This window comes from Pogona vitticeps, chromosome 3 (genome assembly GCF_051106095.1).
Source record: "Pogona vitticeps strain Pit_001003342236 chromosome 3, PviZW2.1, whole genome shotgun sequence".
Taxonomy (NCBI): Eukaryota; Metazoa; Chordata; class Lepidosauria; order Squamata; family Agamidae; genus Pogona; species Pogona vitticeps.
Window position 1 is genome coordinate 178,303,092 of NC_135785.1, and position 20,776 is coordinate 178,323,867.

The 20,776-nt window shown below is 38.6% G+C and overlaps 1 long non-coding RNA gene across 1 annotated transcript; it reads left to right on the forward strand.

The window, feature by feature from the left end:
- The first annotated feature begins 193 nt into the window (after positions 1-193).
- LOC144588154 (uncharacterized) lies at positions 194-20,368 on the forward strand. The gene is made up of 2 exons (XR_013543523.1): positions 194-12,636; positions 13,123-20,368. It is a non-coding gene; the product is annotated as an uncharacterized LOC144588154 (long non-coding RNA).
- The last annotated feature ends 408 nt before the right edge of the window (positions 20,369-20,776 follow it).

Genomic DNA, 20,776 nt, shown 5'->3' on the forward strand with positions numbered 1-20,776 from the left:
TTTAGAAGTATATTATGAAGCCATGTATTCCTGGATAAGTTATAAATGCCCCCTTTGAATACTGCTTCTGACCATGACTCTAACAAATTTCAATTTCTTAGTAAACACAGGAGTAGTAGCTGTTCAGATTTATCTATAAAGAAGGATGTATGGTGTGTGTACATTGAAGAGAGTGCACAGTGGCAAACACATATTTTATTCAGTAAACATAAATCTATTTTTTCAGGTGCTGAGAAAAATATATGGTAGATATTTTTCTACTAGATATTTGATATCTATCTGGCTTGCTTCATATCTATCTGGCAAAGCCCTACACCCCTGTCGAATCAGGCTCACACAGAGGATAGCGATGTTCAGAATGCCCCTTCTGACTTCAGAGCTCAGAGGAGTCAGAGTGGAGGAAATTGAATTGGAGCGCAGGGGCGCTGGAGGAGAGGAAGAAATTTCAAGACTGTTATCAGTCCTAGATTATCCCTTGAAATCCCTGCAGAGGTTTCATTTGGTCACGGGCACAGTAAGGCAAATTTCAGATGGAGACAAGGATATACATTTTACATCTTTACCTTTCCACTTCTTGTTACCACTCATTAAAATATATATATATATACATTATATATATTATATATATAAACTAATTGGTCTATCCAATAATTAAAATTGGATGAAGCCAAACTCAACCAAAGTCAATTAAGTGTACAAAGTGAAAATCATCAATGAGATAAAACGATATCATAAAGCAGTTCAAAAAGATGTGCCGTCACACCTTTCCTAAAAAAGCGTTGAGACTAGAAGCTGAGGGAATGCGTTCCACAATCTCGGAACCACATAGGAGAAAGCCCTGTCCTGCATGCTTGCCAAACAGCCCTTTGTGGTTGCTGCTGTTCTGAAGAGGGCCTCTCCTGAAGCTCTTAATAGCCAGACAGCTTCATACAAGACTGGTGGCCAGCTAGATCAGTGGTTCTCAAACTTGGCTCCACATATGTTCTTGGATTTCAACTCCCAGAAATCCTGGCCAGCACAGCAAGTGGTGAAGGCTTCTAGGAATTGCAGTCCAAGAACATCTGGTGAACCCAGTTGAGAACCCCTGAGCTAGACAAATCTGGCCTCAAATTGTCTAGGATGCAATATGGGCAAAACGTCCTATGTAGCTGTGGAAACCTTCACTCTAAACCCAGACATCTCTAGTGCTACTAGATATTAGCCAAGGGAAAGCTACTCTCAAACCTCTCCAAAATATTTGGGATTCCCCCTTTAACTGTGCCATCCATCCAGTCCCTTCCTGTCCTGGTATGAATTTATATTATATTTTTTTGCTGAGTGAAAAGATTTGTTTTGTTTAACCATCGTCCTTTGGAACTCTGTAGACTGCATGAAATGGGTGTAATATTCACTATGTCTACACTGCTAAATATTTTTCTTAGTTGCACTTAAAACACAAATGATGAGGATAGTTTTATTTATGAACAACTAAAGGGATTTATTTGGTAAATATAAATAAATAGAAGGAATGTATTCTCGAAGGTTTTCATGGCCGGGATCTGATGGTTGTGGGTTTTTCGAGTTCTTTGGCCATGTTCTAAAGGTTGTTCTTCCTAACGTTTAGCCAGTTTCTGTGGCCGGCATCTTCGGAGGACAGGAGTCAGAACTGAGCATAGACAGAGTTCTGACTCCTGTCCTCTGAAGACGCCGGCCACAGAGACTAGAGAAACCTTAGAAAGAACAACCTTCAGAACATGGCCAAAGAGCCCAAAAAACCCACAACAACCAAATGGAAGGAAATTTAAACATAAATCTTGACTTTTTAATATTAAGAGTAAAACAATTATAATATGCATATACTTCTTTATTTTTTAACACACTCCATAATTTGTTCTCCTGTATCCAAAACTCAAGTTTAACTAATCCACAGATTCCACACAACATACTGTCTTAAAGAGTCCTTTCTCTTGACAACCCACCAAGAGACTCTCTCACCTTCACTGACACTCTGCTTAACTACCAGTTTTCATCACATTCCAAATACATCAACCAATCAGCATTCAGCGATGCTCCCTACATTCTTTCTTCCATCTGCCAATCATCCTAGCACTCGGCCTATGCATACTTACCAATCATGCACCCAAAGTTACACTACATATAAACTTTTTATCCTCCTTTACATGTACTTATACATATATCTTGGTAGACTGGGTTGAATTGCCACATAGTGCAAAGGAGGATTGTTCACACTGGCTTCCAAGAATGTAAAAAGCCAAAGCATTCTACTGATTTGTAATACACTTAAGACAATTCTGATTAATTCCCCTTTAGCTCTGTAACAATACTTTCCTGACTTACATTAACATGAAGAAGTTGGTTTGCATAACTTTCATGCCTGGTATATAGCAAGAGAGGTTGCTATTTTCAGCATCTCAGGGAGCAATGATTACATCAGGTGCTGACAATAAGAGCACATAATTAGCTCAATAAGGATGACACAGGGACTGTGTTTCTGAGCTTCATTAATTAATACAGTGAAATACGTTCTCAGTTATAAGTGTTTCTACCTCCCGCCTGCCAAAAAATAAAAAATAAAAAATCCCCACCCTCCTGAATCTGATACCTAGGACAGTGTAATATCCCCATTAAGGTCACAAGAAAATTTGTCTGGGAATACCTTGAACAATTTGTATTCAAAAGAAGAGTGAATTCTGACACAGGGAGAGCTGCTTTAAATGTTTCAGCAAGACCTGAATGCACCCGCAAGAAATGAAATTTTTCTCAAGGGAGGGTGACAGTGGCAGTCTTCCTCTTAATGTTCCCAGTGCATGGCTGCTAATGTTGTTTCACTAGACAATGTCCCATGGTGCTGGAAACTAGAAAGACAAACCTCATCTTCTGCTGCAGTGGTCATCACTGAGATGCAGGACCTTGTCCATAATGAGCACTTGTACTGGTACTGCCTCCCATTGTTCACAAAATGCAGAGTGAAAACTGGTGCTAACAGTCTAAGTGTGTGGCTGGGAGACGATTTTCCTTTATTTTGCTGTTCTTGTTTATGCCAATACTTCATGCTAGTGTATTTTTGTTCTACTTTGCTCTGTTTTGCTCAAGTGCAGGATTTTCTTGTGCATTGTTCTGGATTGACCTGTGTATCTTTTATGTGAGTGTAATTTGATAACCTTTCCTTACTGGCATTTTTCTGGTAGCCGGTTTCCACCTACCTGTAGTCTGTAGAAGGGTAAAATAGGGATGGATGGAAGAAGAGAGTGAAGTGAACAGGGAGTGGTTGGAGAAGACAGGCAAAACAGAGGGCAACATGTTCTGCAGTGAGACACAGGGAGCAATTCTGGGTGTGTATAGGGAGACAGGTACAGACACAAATGCCACAACGATTTCTTCAAATCCACAACAAAAGCATGAAATGACCCCAAACAACTGAAAACAATAACTGAAGACAACACCATTGTGTGCATAAGCGGAGTCAGAAGTCAACTGAGACAATATTTTTAAGAAATGATTAGTGTACTTACTGTCATAAGTGTACTGTGTATTCACAAAGTATTTTCCTGGAGTTTTTATGGATCAGTCTGAGAGTAAATGTACTGTACTAGTTTGGATTGAAGTCTACTTTGTAGTTTTGTGACAGTTAATTCAAACCTTCAACCTGGTGTCTCTCTGATTCTTCTAGGTCTTTGCACATGCCTGTAATATATCCGCATGACCCAGAAATTTCTCTCAAGCTTGGCATCATTCAGGGAATTTCAGTTAATTCAGCTCTTGTGGTGGGTTGCCAAAAGGCCATCACTGTTGTGGATATTCTTGTAAATGCAGCAGGGGGTGCATGTGAACTTGAAGGTTGCCCATCCATTGTCTCCATGACTGAGGACACACACAAACCTGATAATGATTCTGTAGGAAACTGGAAGAAATGTCATAAAAGACAGCTTGAATGTCTGCATCAGCAAACTACAGCTCCTAGGGTGAATGGCCATGTACTTTTAGCAGAAGATCATTCTTGCAACCCACACCTGCCTAATAACTGACTGTTCCTCCTAGTGGCTACGAATTTGGTCTCGGTGTGAAAAGGGCCTGTTTTTGTACAGGTATAGGACTTCTCAGCAAGGGTGGGAATTGAGTCCTCTGAATATACATCTCAATATATCATACTGATATGATGTATATGGCCCTTGTAATCATGGTCAGTGGATATCATTGGTGTCAGATGACTGTGGCTTGTGAGTGAAATCCTATTCTAATTTTGCCCATGTTAGTAAAATTAAAGGGAAAACAAGGAAGGAAGGAAGGAAGGAAGGAAGGAAGGAAGGAAGGAAGGAAGGAAGGAAGGAAGGAAGGAAGGAAGGAAGGAAGGAAGGAAGGAAGGAAGGAAGGAAGGAAAAGAAAGAAAGAAAGAAAGAAAGAAAGAAAGAAAGAAAGAAAGAAAGAAAGAAAGAAAGAAAGAAAGAAAGAAAGAAAGAAAGAAAGAAAGAAAGAAAGAAAGAAAGAAAGAAAGGGGGAAACAAGAAAAAGAAAAGAGAGAATGGTGAAATAATTGTGGCACTTTGTAAATTAATAAATTTTATTCCGAGTGCAATCAAATGGGCCTCTGTCCAGCATTTTGGTCTGGAATCAAAATGGTTCATTTTGATGGTTCAAAATGGTTCAAAAAGGTTGGTTCATTCCTTTTTCTGGTGACCACATGAGATATTTGCCATTGCTAACAAGTCCACACCGAATTGATACCTACCAAGAATTATTTGGGTGCTTGTCAAGGGCTACATTTTCTGTGTGCAGGTAGGATCATTCCATTTTGGTTCAGTTCCAGCATGTGTGATCACTGGGATCCAACCAAAATGTCTGCCTGGCTGTCCTTCTGCTGAAGCTGCTTAATGATGTTGAGAAATGGAAAGCTTCTTTTTCTGCTTACCTGTGGAGAGGAAGGGAAGCAAAGTTTCCCAAGCTTTCACGAATCCACAGTTGTAGCCAATACATCAGCAATGCTTTGAGAGGGCCTTTTCTCCTCATTAAACAAGAAATAGTCAACTTCCAGACATCCGGGGATGTTCAGGCCTTGGAGACCTTCCATACACTCCAAAACACATAACTATCCTTTTACAACCAAGGGTTGCTTGTGGCCTCAAGACTAGGGGTGGCGTTGTGGCTGTTTGGGGTGTATGTGTGGGTGGGTGGGGGGTTGTTTCAAAATAATCAGATATGATCACGGGTCACACTTTAAATCTTCCTCTCTCTTCCTTCAAACCAGTGGACTCACTTGCAAGTAACACTAACACCTGCAGGAGCCTTAGTGGTACTTCAGATCATGGGGGTGCTTTTGTTATTTTACTTCTAATTTACAAATTTATACATTTTTTGTATTTAGGGATTCTCCTGGAAAATAAATAAATATTCTCTCCCTCTCCCTCCCTCCCTCCTTCGCTCTCCCCCCCTCTCTCTCTCTCTCACTCACTCACTCACTCACTCACTCACTCACTCACTCACTCACTCACACACACACACACACACACACTTTACTGCCCAACATCTTTGTTGGAGGCAATTATATATCCACATATTTCCTCACATGGATTCCTTGCACAGGCACCAGAATTATAGTACAGCTTGGTCCCTGCTAGATGCAAAGGAGTCAGAATGTAGTCTGTATGGTCAAAGATTTGTTACCTTGCCAAATCTAACAGAATCGTCAGGATCCATTTTCAGTACAGAGGATCATCTCCAATGACAGTGAGGTCCTTTGTAATCTTAAAACCGAGTGACTGAAGGAACCGTGAGTAGACAGCCAGCTTCCAAACCCTAAAATGATTTGCAAAAACCTATTCCCAGTCAATCAGCATTATCCTGCAGTCTCATCACCAACAATTTGCTTCTGTAGGCTAGCAATTTCGGTGATGCAAAATGAAGGAGATTGTTTGCATTTCTCATAGCCCCAACTAGCATTATCGTCTTTGATAGAAAAATACATAATTTTCTGCAAATTGAAATTGTCTTCTTAGCATGTCAGATCGGCTGCCATCACAAACACAGTCTCCATAGTGATTAATGAATACTATTGTGGTCATTGTGGAGAAAGCTTGCTTCACTTTGAATAGAAATGAGTTGCTACAGATCATTCTTCCTTCAGTAATCTGCCTCCAAGGCAACCTTATTTATTCTGACCTTAATATTTTGACTTGCATTAGAAAGTCAAACACATCTCACTTATTGTTGAACAAAAGGGTACAACCTTAGTTCATCCTTATCTGAAGCACAACCTGACACCTAAAAATAAATAAATAAGGACTTGGATGAAGCCTGTATTTCCTCTGTCAAAAGACTGAATTGACAGAACAACAATGCTAAACCAATCCATAATTAATTCTAAAGCCGAAAAAACACATATTTCAGCTAAAGGCAGAATGGTCTTTAAAAGGATCTCTTTCCTGGAGAGCAAACAGCTCTCTAACTTTACATTCTCTAGGCCTAGGGAAAACTTCATGTACGTGTAGGATAGAGATGGAAAAGTATTTGTATTCTTGTGAGGTAATAGATGATGTGTCATCATTAATAGCCACAGGAAGAGCTTGGCAACTCAAGCAGAATAAGGAATGGCAGTGACAACCCATCACAGCCTAATGAAGCTGAGAAATTAAAGGCATTCCATCTCAGCATTTTTACCAGGATATCAGGATTCTCTTTATTAAAATTGCATTTGTCTAATAGTCCACTGAAAGTTTTTTTTCTCTAATAGGCATTAGATGAGCTTACCTGAATATCATTGTCACTAAGAGTTGAGCGTTTTTCTTACAGTAAAGCAGCACGTAAATTTAATAAATTAGTAAACATAAGACTGAAAAGGTGTTAAAAGAATCATACATAGCAAAAGGTGGGACAGATTTTCTGTGCACAACAGAAAATGAATTTACAGATGCTAAATAATTGTTCTATGCAATCCTACAGAGCTTTTAGACAATTACCTACGCACAACTAGCTGCTTGAAATATGCTCCTTTTTCCAGTAATCAAGACACAAGCAAATCATGTTATGATGCAAATTAATGAGCCATAAATAATTTAACTCCTTTTGCCATGAAACTGCAAATGTGAAGTTCTTTTTACATATTTGTTTATTATTTATTTAAAATAATCATACCCTCAAGAGGACCCAAGGTGGCTTTTATAGTGATGGAGATGCAGCCTTCAGCAAATGATGGCAGATGTTTGTTACAAGACTCAACCATGACTTCTGCCTCAAGCTGCTGAACAACAACAAAAATAATAATCAGATTTTAAAAAAGAAAAATAACTAACTAGAAAGCAACTGTTTCTGCTACTCCCCCTCCCCCCAAATATGAAATCTAAGAGATTCTTTTCAAAAATTGCACCTATGTCAGTCACTGCAATGGGGCATGGGAACTACAGTTATAACCAGTTACATTTGCATAGTAACTTTTTAGGCTCTGCAGCTCTCCCTACATGGAAAGTAAGTATGCGCTTGTGGTGGTGATATGTCCATTATGACATACACCACAGTGGGAGGGAGGGGGTTTACCATGATACAGTGCAATAGCACTCTCTCAGCGAGGACAAGGGTGCTGATAGTATACCGGGAAGAAATATCCAAGTACACCTTGGGAGATGTAATTTATCCTGTGGTTACTGCTGTGGATGTGAGACTGAAGAAAGAGAAGGAAAATAGCAACAAGGGCAATGAAGTCTCCAAGGCTAAACTATGGTTAAGTTTAGCAAGCCTTAATGGTGGGGCAGGGAGTCACTTAGATGTATTAAGACAAATAAGAATAGATGTGATTATATATTTATTCCTTACAATTATATCTTTCCCAGTAAACTCAAGGCAGTGTCATTGGCTCCCCTCTTCCCTATGTTACTGTCAAGAAAACCCTATGGGGTAGACCAGGCTGAGAGAGAGTAACTGGCCCAAGGTTACCTAGTGAACTTTATGGCTGAGTGGAAACTTGAATTGGTGTCTCTCAAAACTCTGCCCATCACTCCAGCTATGATGCGTCACTAGTTATTTGGACAGAGAATTTTGAAACTGTCTATTTATTCTCATAATTGTGGTTGTCCATATTTGGAAATAGTGTGGTAGTTTCATACGAATTGTGTGTGAGATGCAGGGTTTTACTAATAATGTGTGTGTGTGTGTGTGTGTGTGTGTGTGTGTGTGTGTGTGTGTGTGTGTGTGTGTGTGTGTGTGTGTGTGTGTGTGTGTGTGTGTGTGTGTGTGTGTGTGTGTGTGTGTGTGTGTTTAACATTGACAGAGATTTCCATTACAGGACATGTAAGGATGTTCAATTTAGATGTAACATGTTTAGAAACAAACAGGCATATTTTAATTTTACATAATTAAATTTGCATTACATTACATATAATAATATTTTACTTAATGAAATGTACTATTACAAGCATTCAGTGTGTTCATATCATAAATTTGCTTATTGTTCATTGCATCATGTTGCTCATCTTAGCAGAGAAATCAAAGTCATTTCTCAATGTCATTCTTTCTGTTGACTAAAAGTTCATCCACTTCTCACATCCTGCTACCTGATTCAACAGTCATTCACCATCCAATTATCTCAGACTCTGGAAAGTATTGGACTACAACTCCCATAATCTCCCAGTCCTCATTCTGGGAGTTGTAGTCAAACAAGTTACTTTTTCCAAGCTTTGGATTATTTGAACAGACAGAAATCTATTGTTGATCCATTGTTTTTATTCTAGGTGGGCTAAAATGTAAAATCTGGATAAGATTTGTAATCTTCAGATTCAGAACAGCACCTATAAATAAAGATTGATGTCTAATTTTCTGCTTCTTTAGCATGTAGCATTATGTAATGGTTTGCTTTTTCTCTACATGTTGGTTGCTAAAGAAAAAGTGCTAACTCATCACACTGGGGGCCTGTCCTCTTTGGGAGGAAATGCCTTGTTCAGTTATCTTTGGGAATATACAATGACTCTCTTAAAATAAAAGTATTACATCTTCCTACTGCCAATTGTATGTGTATGTAAAGTTGTAATAGGAATGATACATATCAAATTAGACAGTATATATTTAGAAGAGGTGCTCCCTCAAGAGGTGAAAAGTGTCTGTTACGCCATGGATTTTTCTCACTTTTGTATCTTGCATTTAGCATGCTTGTTTGTGATTGGTGATTGGAAGCTAATTTGCTGAGGCATGATTTTCTGAGAAATCCTGTTGCTGAAGGAGAAACAAGTTTTATGCATTCTCAACTCTAGCTTGACCAGAAACTGGCTTATGTAGAGTCACTATAGAAGTACAACTGCACAGCAGCTCAGAAGAGTTTCTCTCTCTCTCTCTCTCTCTCTCTCTCTCTCTCTCTCTCTCTCTCTCTCTGTGTGTGTGTGTGTGTGTGAGAGAGAGAGAGAGAGAGAGAGAGAGAGAGAGAGAGAGAGAGAGAATCCATACATACAAAGACTCAAAACAAGAGTGCTCCCTAAAACTGGAGTCATTAGAAGACTATCTCTAGACTGGAAAGTAATAGGCTGTCCTACTTTTCTATAGCATACCCAGTTTAACAGGAAAGTCTGAAGCAAAAGTGTAGGACGTGGTTATATGAAAGCATTCTACCCTACAATGCAAACAAAGATACCTACGTGTTGGTATCATCTTTACTGCCATTTATAATGGCTTATAGCCTTCTAAATGGTAAACAGAGATACACCAACAGAGGTCCATCACAGAAATGGGAAGCATAATGAATGTTGCTCCCTGAGCATGATACAAGTTTGTCACAACTTTTCTAAACAGGATGACACAAAGTCATGGTTGGCATCCCAGTGCAGAGGGACAGCAAAACAAGGGTTTCAAAATATTGCTTATCTCTTTCGGATCTATTACAAAAACCTAAACATACAGCTGTATGGTATTTACTGGTTACATCATGGGAACTGAGTAGAATTTATGCCAGGTGGGTTGTTCGCACAAATGGCATAAGAAAACACAGTGTTTCAGCTGCTCCACACTGTCAACTGTTAAAATACCTAATGCTTGTTATCAGAATGGGCAAATAGTGAAGACCAGCAGGCAAGCTGATTATGATAGGTTGCCCTGGTGAGCACTCTGGTGGTATCTAGCTACTGAAGCTTCACTCACTCAACCAATGTTTCTCCTTCTACTGATTCAGGGGGAAATGCCAAGGGTGTTGCATTTGAACCCTAGAGCCTTCCTAACCTCTGACACTGTTCTTCCTGAGTAGAGGAGAAGAGAGCACTAAGGTGCCTCCTCAATGTTTTGAAGGTGCTGAAAGACATAAACAGTTAAGTGAGTGAAATTGATCTGTTGCACAAAGGCATGGTGTTGTTGTCTAAATAAATGTCAGTAGGAGATTCTCTCAACTCAAGGCCTATTCAGGGTTACTTATATGTATGAATTCAACACACAAAGGGGGGGTGCCTAATCCTGCTGTCCTGTGCATCATCACTCATGTTGAAAGGCATGCATCTGAAAGGAAAAGTTCCTCTTGCAAACATGTTTCTTTGCGCATGAGGGAAGCAGTGACAGAAGGGGAGGAGATAAGTGCTCTCTATGTGTTGAATCTGTTTGTGCAGGTAACATCTGAATGCAGTCTCCATTGGTGGGATATGGAGAAATGCTAAATGCTCATTACCACAAAGAAATGTTGAATATTCATTGTCAAGCAATGTATGTTAATTTTATACTCCTTTCATCCCAAGCACTGTTTCGTGTCTGCATTTTTCAGTCCTGCCCCATATCTGTATGGCAGTAACAGTTGCTTCAGCAATGACACAATATCCAGAACTGCTGCAGAGCACTGGTGCAATGCCATCACATTTACTGGGTGGGGCTTCTGACATTCTTGCACCTGATCTTGCACCTTTGCTAGCACAGAGTCAGAGGATCTGAGTTGACAGCCATATCACTAAACTATAGAAAGATGACAGGTAGTCATTAACATGAGTTGGGGGAATGTGTCTGGTTGCCAAGAGAAAATAAACAGAGATGGAAAGAAACTGGAAGATTTTAATTAAACCTATTATAAGAGTCACATCTTATCTTTGAAACATTTATATAATTTTGTTTTATGTTTACACAGGCTTAGACACATTATCCTCCAGAGGTTTCAATGAATCCCATCTTTTATGTTATGGCACATTAAAAAGACTTAATATGTCACACAATCAATTCTTTATTTGTAATGCCAATATTGAATACAGGGGATTAGGCCTAGACATGAATTCCTTGGAACAGTGGATCATCCTAATTGGATTTTATATAAACTGTAGAAAACAAGATAAAATACAATGAAATGGCCACTAGTATTCCATGTAATATTGATACTAGAGAATCTTTTGGTATTGTTCACATATTATGAAACTGTTGTTTATAGAAACTGTGTATAATAATGTTATTGACATAACAGATACTTTTAAGGTGATGTATGCATAGTGTTGTGTGCTCAACCAATGGCAACCCTAAGAGAGTTTTGAAGGCATGTGAGATATTTAAGGAGTGATTTTATCACTGCCACTGCCATTCCAGGAGTTTCCCTGGCCAAACAGGAATAAAACCAGAAATCCATCAGTCTATCTTCTACACCACACCAGTTCTCTTGACATGCTGCAGTTAAATTGATAGGGGGATATAAAAAACTATTGTCAAGCTAAGGCTGGGGATGTATGTGAGTATATATGAATCAAGGCCTGGAAATTTTGAAGAAATTGGAAGGAGATGTAAGCTAAAGGAGCTAGAAGCGATAATGCATTGAGGCTGTAATTCAGAGTATGGATGATCTTGGCCTTTGTGTGGATGGTCTTGGCCTTAGCCTCCAGTGACACATCCTTACTCTTGATTATCTTTTCTAATTCCTTCATTGCTGCTCTTCTGAGTTTGTCTTCTGATTTCTTGGCTACAATTTTCATTTGGATTGATGACATAGCCAGGGTATACAAAATCTTTAATAATTTCCATTTCTTTATTGTCTACATTAAAGTCATGTAATTCTTCTACAGTCATGATTTGTGTCTTCTTCATGTTCAACTCCAGTCTTGCTTTGGCACTTTCTTCTTTCATTTGAATAAACTTGAATGGAGCTTAAAAAAATGGAATCTATTGACAATGCTTATTCTATTTTGTTGCCTAACAAACCAAATCCCATGAGGCTTGTATCTCCTTACAGCTCTGCAACCAAGGCTAAAGGGTCTGCTATCCAATGCATTGTTTACCACTTATTTGCCATGTCCTTAAAAAATGCACACACACACGGAAGAAGAAAAAGGTTGAAAATCCAGCTGGTCTTTTTTAACTAGTATGTTCAGCATAACTATATTTTTGCAATATACATTCTGTTTATTTAATTGACTGTTTTATCTCTAGTTTTAACCTATAAAGCCCTAAAAGCCTTCAACTTAAGTTATCTCATGGACTGCATCTCCATTTATGAATCTGCTTGAGTGTTCAAATCACCAGGAGAAGTCTTCCTCTCAGTCCCACCCTCTTCACAGGTACATTTGGTGGGGATACAGGAGAGAGACATCTTTGTTGCTGCTCCCAGACCATGGAACTCCCTCCCACTGGAGGCTGGACAAGCCCCATCTTCATAGTCCTTCCACAAGCAGATGAAGATTTTTCTCTTCAGGCAGGCATTCTCTGAGTGAATGGTTGGTAAGTGAGATTTGTAAAATGGATTGTTCCACCTGACTGCATTGAATGTGTTTTGGTGTTGCTTATGCTTTTTGGTATTGTACTCATTGATTCTTTTAGTATTGTATACTCATTGTTACTGATTTAAATATTGTCATTTAATTGTTTTAAGTCACCTTGGGTTGTTTTTAAGGAGAAAGGTGAGTTAAAATATAAAAAGTAAGTAAGTAAGTAAGTACGTAAGTACGTAAGTATGTAAGTTCCATCTTTAACTTACCCTGGGGGTGTTATTTGATGGCACCTTCCAATACCTTCAACTATGCCAACTAGATAGATAGATAGATAGATAGATAGATAGATAGATAGATAGATAGATAGATAGATAGATAGATAGATAGATAGATAGATAGATAGATAGATAGATTGATTGATTGATTGATTGATTGATTGATTGATTGATTGATTGATTGATTGATTGATTGATTTTTCTCTCTTTTTTCTCCCAAGAATGAGACTCAGTAGTTATCCTGAGGAATCCATCCAAAGGAAATATATCCTCTGCCATACATGCTTGCCCAAGACAATGGCAGTGTATGTGATTATATGTATGGAAATCTAAGCAAGCCTAACCAAGCCAACCTAGTCCTGGAGATAGAGTGCTGCTGTCCAACATGGATTAAAATCTTGGCTCAACCTAATGCAAAATACTCTACATTGACCTGTTCTGTGTTTTAACTGTTGCACATGGGGAAATGATGTGAGGTTCCACCATCCGGGAGTGTGGTCTAGTATTCCTTAAAGAGTAATGCAGGAAATATTTATTAAGAAAATGATAAATAAATCTCACTTTCGCACCCTCTGTCTCATTGAGTATGTTGAACATTGCCATGTGTGGGTTATTTTACGTAATAGCTGTTGATATCTGCTGAATATTTGGATGTGTGGATACTTAACTAACTTCATATAAAGACATCAAAAATGATGAAACTGTCATACTTTGGGCACAGCATGAGAAACCAAGAACTGAAGGCAGCAGGAAAAGAGGAAGACAATATATGAGATGAATTAACTTGATAAATGAAGCCATAAATTTGAGTTTGCCAGGTGTGTGAACTGTTGATAGGATCTTGTGGAGGTCACTCATGCATTGGGTAACCATAAGTTGGAGGTGCCTTGATGGCATATGACAACAGCAATGTATAGTTATCAAACATGACAGCGATGCTTTTCCAGAACAGGAAGCCCAGTGAGATGGGTAGGAGAGTAGGATGCAGAGTGATGGAGATGTGTAATAGAAAGAGAAGGAAATCACAAGCCAGTCAGTCACCTAACAATGATAAAGTAAGATAAAAAAATGCTACCAGAAGAAATTTAATGAAGTTTGAAAGGACCCTGACAATGAGGTAGAAATACAGAAGCTTTCTGTATATGTGTAAGAAAGCAACCTTTTGGGAAACTGGAGTATAGATATTGAAAAGGTATACATTCTTGATATCTCCTGCTGATGGGATAACCCAATTTATGACAGTTATTCTTCAGATATCACATGAAGCTCTATTCATGGTGAATGGGAGTGGGTCATCAAAATGCAAAACATCTGTAGAAACTGAGTGTAAATTGAAAAGCTACAAAAATAGGGAAATTTCAGCTTTCTTTTGTTTCTTCCATGAGTTGGAGCACTTTTCTGTGGACATTGGGGTTAGGAGTTCAATTTTCCTTTGTGCCTTTAGTAAGCCACATTTGAATACTTTCTAGTTAGAAAAAAATGTGCAGTGGCTATAGATCTGAATCAGGTTGACAGCAAACTATTATTACTATTATTAGATGGATTAATACTAAAATTGATTTAACTTGTGAACTGGCTTTAAAAACTTGTTTACTTAAGGAAGGGCAGTGAGGCTCACAGCTTTTGAAACTCATTCCTTTTAAAAAGGGTAAATGTCATGTACACTTCAGAGTAAAGAGAATAACTCTTAAAGCCCTCCAAAACTGTTCAGAACACAAGGGCTGATGAAAACAAAGGGCTTGTACATGTTTAAGATTCCATAAAGCTTTAACCTTGAAAGCTGATGCGCTCTTCTATTTTTTTAAAGTATACTATTCTGTTCTTTAGATCTCTTCTAACCCCATTGTGTGCTTAATTATGGCAAATTAACATTCTGGTTTCTTTGTGTGAAGGAAATAGACAGTAATATGTAGGAGACAATGGCACTGTTCTCACTTCCATTTCTGAAGCCTCTTCTTTTCTTATTTCAATCTTTCCTCCCTGAAGCCTTTTAATACTATAGGGCTTCCGGCATTGCATGTGGGATGCTATTATCAAGGTCAAAAGATAGCTGAAGGAATTTATCATGATGCTGCAGAGAGTGTATGTGAATTCTGGCAAGACTTTCCTATTTTCTTGCCCTATTGTTAAAATGCAATTTGCATGCTGGAAACATAACTCAGAGAAAATGGTACTTAACTCATATTCTATGGGAAAAAAATCACTGGAGAAAGGAAAAAAGTGAGAAAAATAAATAGACAATCAAAAGTCACTGCGGTATGAGAAAGACATCTATCAAACTAGCACGCCATTAATAAGCTATGCAAGAATATTTTCAATGCTGCATTTTCAAACACATGTGAAATGGGATAAGAGGAAGAAGAACAGATAGCCAAAATGTAGATTACCTGTAAACTTTTTTTTCTATTGTGGATGTCATGTGGCTGGCTAAATTGCTCAGTGGTTTAGGCAATTGGCTGCAGAGCTGGATGTTGGGAGTTTGATCCTCCACTGTGCATAACAGAAATGCCCTAAATGGCCTGGGTCCAAGCTATCCCAAAAATTGTAACTCCCATTATGAGCCAGCTTGGGAGTTAAGATTATCAGTAGAGGCCTTTCTCTTGGTCCTGCCATCTTTACAGATGCATCTGAAGGGGACACAGGGAAGAGCCTTCTCTGTTGCTGCTCTCAACCTTTGGAATTCCCTCCCACTGGAGGCCAGACTGGCCTCATCTTTGTTATCATCCATAAGCAGGCAAATACCTTTCTCTTCAGGCAAACTTTCCTCAGTGACTAGCTACCTGTTGTGTGATTTTTTTTAAAGATGGTCTGTTAAACATTACTGCATTGACTGCATTTTTAGTACTACTTGTCTTTTCCATTTTTGGAAAGACAGTGGCCTTATAGCTGGCTCTTATTTATTTATTTATTTATTTATTTATTTATTTATTTATTTATTTATTTATTTATTTATTTATTTATTTATTTATTTATTTATTTATTTATTTATTTATTTATTTATTTATTTCACACTGCCTTTCTCTTTGAATAGGACCAAGGGGGCTTATGACATTGAAAGACAATATTTAAAGCTAGGAACAATAGGTATAAAGAGGCATCTTATATCATTAAAAGGCAGTATTATATACTGTACTTACCATTCTTAGCTTTAATATTGCCTTTTAATAATATAAGATATGACATCTTCTGGAGACTCAAATTAGGGCCATGGGATGTGTTTGTGAAAGGAAGCAGAAGTGAACTCTTTCCTTCCATCTGGGCATATAGCCATTCAAGTGTTTAGAGGAGTGCAATTCTGAAATTTAAAAAAATTGTTGGAGGGCTTGCTGGATCGTATTAGAGGATAATGAAAGATTTACTTTTGCTTAATACTGAAGGCGTGGCAAAACCATAGTGATGTAATCTGGCTTTAGTTCTCCTTATCATTAGTCAAGTGATGTTGTTCAGATGCTGGACCAGATTTTTATGCTACAATGGGTTGGTTGAGAGCCAATCCCAATAAGATGAGGCTCCATGGATCACTAAGAGCTGTGCAGGGCTGACGGGTAAGGCTCCTCTATGTCCCACTACTGAGAGCAGTACAGTACAGTATGTAGAGAAATGGAAGAGGGCTTTCTTAGCTGTAGTACTCCTAGTTGTGCTATGTCTTCCCCTAAGAGGTGTGTCTGGAACTGATGCTTGCTTTCTATCGAACTAAAAAACGACTGTTCATGGAAGTGTTTGACATATAGAGATGTCATGGCTTGGACTTCACTCTGTCCATTTAGTGCCTTTGATTTCATTCAAATTATTAAAAATGTTTAAAGTAGGCAGATTTATACACTTTAAAATATTTGGATTATTTTGGACTATTTAGTAACTTAATGTCTATTCATTCAAAACAGATTAGAAAGATCTAAACATTTTAAAAAAATTAGTCTTCACTGTCCTGACTTACTGGCGCCATCAGTGAAACTGGAATTGCTTATGGTGATGGAGATATTACAACTGGATGTCCACATTATTTTTTAAAAAAAATTCTCTTTTCTTCTTCCTCTCGAGAAATGAAGAAGACATTTTGCTTCGCCGTTTTCCAGGCCTCTGCCATGTAGACCTGTGTCCTGGAACTTTTGCCCGCTCAGAAGAGCTACTGTGCCTGCTGCCAGATTTTGGCAGCAACTACTGTATAGCAAGAACCTCTCTGTTAGCCACTGAGTTTCAGCTGCAGGGGGAGCCCCTGTCACCTGTCTTGGATACCTGACAGCTGGAAGTGGCCTATACCTAGCCTGGAAGGGTACTTGCCTGCCTAATTTTGTTAATCATTTAATCAGAGGCAAGCATGAATTCCAGCTTCAAAACAATGCTGAGGAAATGGAGGATTCTACTGACTCCAGCTAGAAGGAACTGAACATGTTCTTACTCTTATGGTATGTACTGAATCTAAAATAGGTTTGTGTGGTAGAACCATAGTTGTTGTTTTCAAATGTTTACCACAAATAAGGGGAATACTGTAATTTTAAAATAAAGTAGTGGCTCCCCAAACTTAGGGCTCTAGGAATCCCTGGGCTACAACTCCCAGAAGCTCTAGCTGGAACAGTTAATGGTCAGTGCTTTTGAGAACTGTTGGTGAGTCTAGGTTTGGGAACCTCTGGTATATATAGCTCTAAGGCAACTACTTTTCCCACAGACTAACTGCATCTATTATTCCCCTTGATTTGTGGTTAATATATCAAAAGACCAGCTATAGTCAGTCAATGGTCAATCTCTCTCATGGAACACACCCCCATATGTCTCCTGATGCACAAGTGGACAGCTGCTTGTTCTTGGCTGAATCTCAGCCACATTGCCTAAAAACTGATTAGCAAATGGAAATGTGACACTAAAAACTAAGGCATGCACCATAAGGGCATTGATCGTTTTACAGCTGCCTTCTCTTGCTGAGAACTAAGTTATGAAAATGGTCAGCCAACTGTGTTCTACCAATGTATGTTTGACGAGGATGACTCATATTCATTCAAGATAATGACCTGAGACAGGAATTGATTTTGCTCTGGTTTGACAAGATGAACAGTATTGTGAGTTTATGCATAATAGAAAGATCTCTTCCCCTTGCCCCCTTGTGGATGAAATTTCACTGAAGAAAGTATGGAATAAAACAAGGGAAAATAATGGCTGATGGTATTAACAGCCCATTTTGTAAAAGCAGAAAAATATATATTTTTTTTTAAAAAAAGAGAAACCATCATCTGTCTCTTTCAGTTCATACCCTTTCCTTAAGTCTTCCATTCCATGTCTTCTTAACAAATGATTATGATCAGAGTCCTGTGTAATCTAGAGATGCTGCTTCCAAAGCTTAATCCATTAGCTTTCAATTAAATACTTCTTCACAGTAAAGCTTCTTCTGAAGGAGAGTCAAATCACTCCAAGTACGTGTAGCTTTCAGTTTCATCTGGCAGGTACACATATGAACATGTCTCAAGAGTATCTGTTGTCACTATTGCCCCTGAGAGGACTGTGTTGCCAACACAGTATGCATCCTTTCTTAAGCTTCGATATTGTGTCCATAGGAAGACAATGGCTGCCTTTTTCAGGAGTAGCCAAGCAGTCTTTCCTACTGTCGGGTATTCCATATCCATCCGGGTGGGCAATGGGTTCATTGTATTTGAAGGTAAAATTTCTGCCTCAGGATAAAATATTTGGTTCTAAATCTTGGGTCTCACTATGATTTTGGACTGTAAGTCCCAGAAGTCTTCACCACTAGCCAGGTAGTCCAAGAACATTTGGGGACCACATGCTCTAAGGACTGCATGAACCTCCAAAAAGTCACACACAAACCTTCAGAGGAAGGGGGACAACTCCAAACCAAAAGGGTTTGAAAGTCAACTTCTGTTTTTGTGGAGAAAATCTCTCTCTCTCTCTCTCTCTCTCTCTCTCTCTGTGTGTGTGTGTGTGTGTGTGTGTGTGTGTGTGTCCTCTCTCTCTCTCTCTCTCTCTCTCTCTCTCTCTCTCTCTCTCTGTGTGTGTGTGTGTGTGTGTGTGTGTGTGTGTGTGTGTGTGTGTGTGTGAGAGAGAGAGAGAGAGAGAGAGAGAGAGAGAGAGAGAGAGAGAGAGAAGCATAGGAGGTGTAGACCCTGCTATCAATTTAATGAATTGCTGCTCCTGGAAGGCTTCCAGAAATGACAGAAACATTTTTCACTGGGAAAAACCATTTTTGGGTGTGGCAATGAGAAGTCTGATGTTGCTGGAGGCGAGAGGGACACACTTTGCTCACATTGATGTAAATAATTTACATTTTCACTAGAAAACAGATTAGGAGCAGTGAGACATTTTAAGAAATTAGACTGGGAATCCGACAGTTCTGATCTACTCAAAAGCAAGACTGACTGAGCTCACTAGGACGTATTGCCAGGTGATAAGGATCACAGGTTGAGACTGTTTAGAAACAAATAGGATACCTTACATATTTCTTTATTGAATGTATGTCCTGCAAGGAGCTCAACGTGGTATACAACTTGATTTCCCCATCTTATTTTTATATTCACTTCAGTTGTAATTTTTTTTAAAAAAAACTTGTGAGGTTGATTAGATTGAGACATAATGGGTGGTTTAGGGTCAACCAATGTTCTTAAGCATTGAGGCTGGAAACATGTTAGAAATAATTTATCATTGATAGAGGGAGATGCTGAAAGAATGAAAGACACTATTACAGCAAAAGATTCTCCCAACTTTGGGAATATGCAGATTTGCTTTCTTTGTTTGGCTTTAAATCCTTTTCTACAATATTTAAGTATGGGATTCCTTTAAAATCTGATTTTATAAACATGGAAAGTTTATAAAATCATGCCTTAATCTTCTCTGACACAAAAACATGCTTTCAGCTGTAATTGCAAGCTATCTTCTATTCTTGGTCTGAGGATTTGAAGCTGGGTCTCTCCTAATCCCGGTTCAGCATTGCAGTCACCACCCCTCTCATCCTTTCTTTTTGTGGTGAGTTTCTCTCCGGGCCTTGTATGTAATATTGCAACTGTGCCTCATTGTGTGTATAGTACAGTTTTCAGGCTGTTATTGCTAGGGGCCAACTTTATCAAAGAATCTTGTTATCCTCAGAAAATAATCTTATGCGGTGAAATGAGTATCTCATTTCTTCCTGCTTAAAGAATCAAATGGCTCCAGAAAATGCAGGGACTTCATAGGCAACAAGACCATGGATGGGTGTGCTAATCCTTACATGACCATAAAGAATATTGACCTTAATTAAGCTTAGTTATCAGTAGACAGATATAGTATTTGCTATTAATTGACGTATGTGAAGCCAGGGACTGGAAGTGGAATTTCTAAGTAATCCACTATTATTTGGAGTAACATAAAGGTAGCTACTTTTCGTGCATCTTTCTTTTTAGGTCCTTCCTATGTAGTCTTTTGTGATTCCACCACTATGTCACCGGACCAGTGTTTAGGGTTTAGCACTCTATGGCTGCATAGTGATTCACGGTCAATTTTTTTCAAATTAAATCTGGAGCTATGACATGACAGCTCTCATGTGCCATCATTTGGCAAGAGAAGTGGGGGGAAACTCTCATTTGGCAAGAAAAGTAAATAAAAAAGAAATCTCTCCTACAACATTAATATAGTATAGAATACATAAAACAATTTCTGTATAATCTAAGTACACAGTAAATAGCCTTATGATTCATAACACAGGGTATATGAGGCTATTCAACACCTGTGACGATAAAGCTATTTGAATTTTGATGTGATGGTATCAGGCTATAGCTGGAGGCTTATGACACAGCGTATGGAAAACTGAAGAAAAGTAAGGGCAGTAAATTTCATCCCTTGGTTAAAAAGGAACAAAGTAGATAACATGCTTTTAAGTATAATAAGCAGTTTTGCATC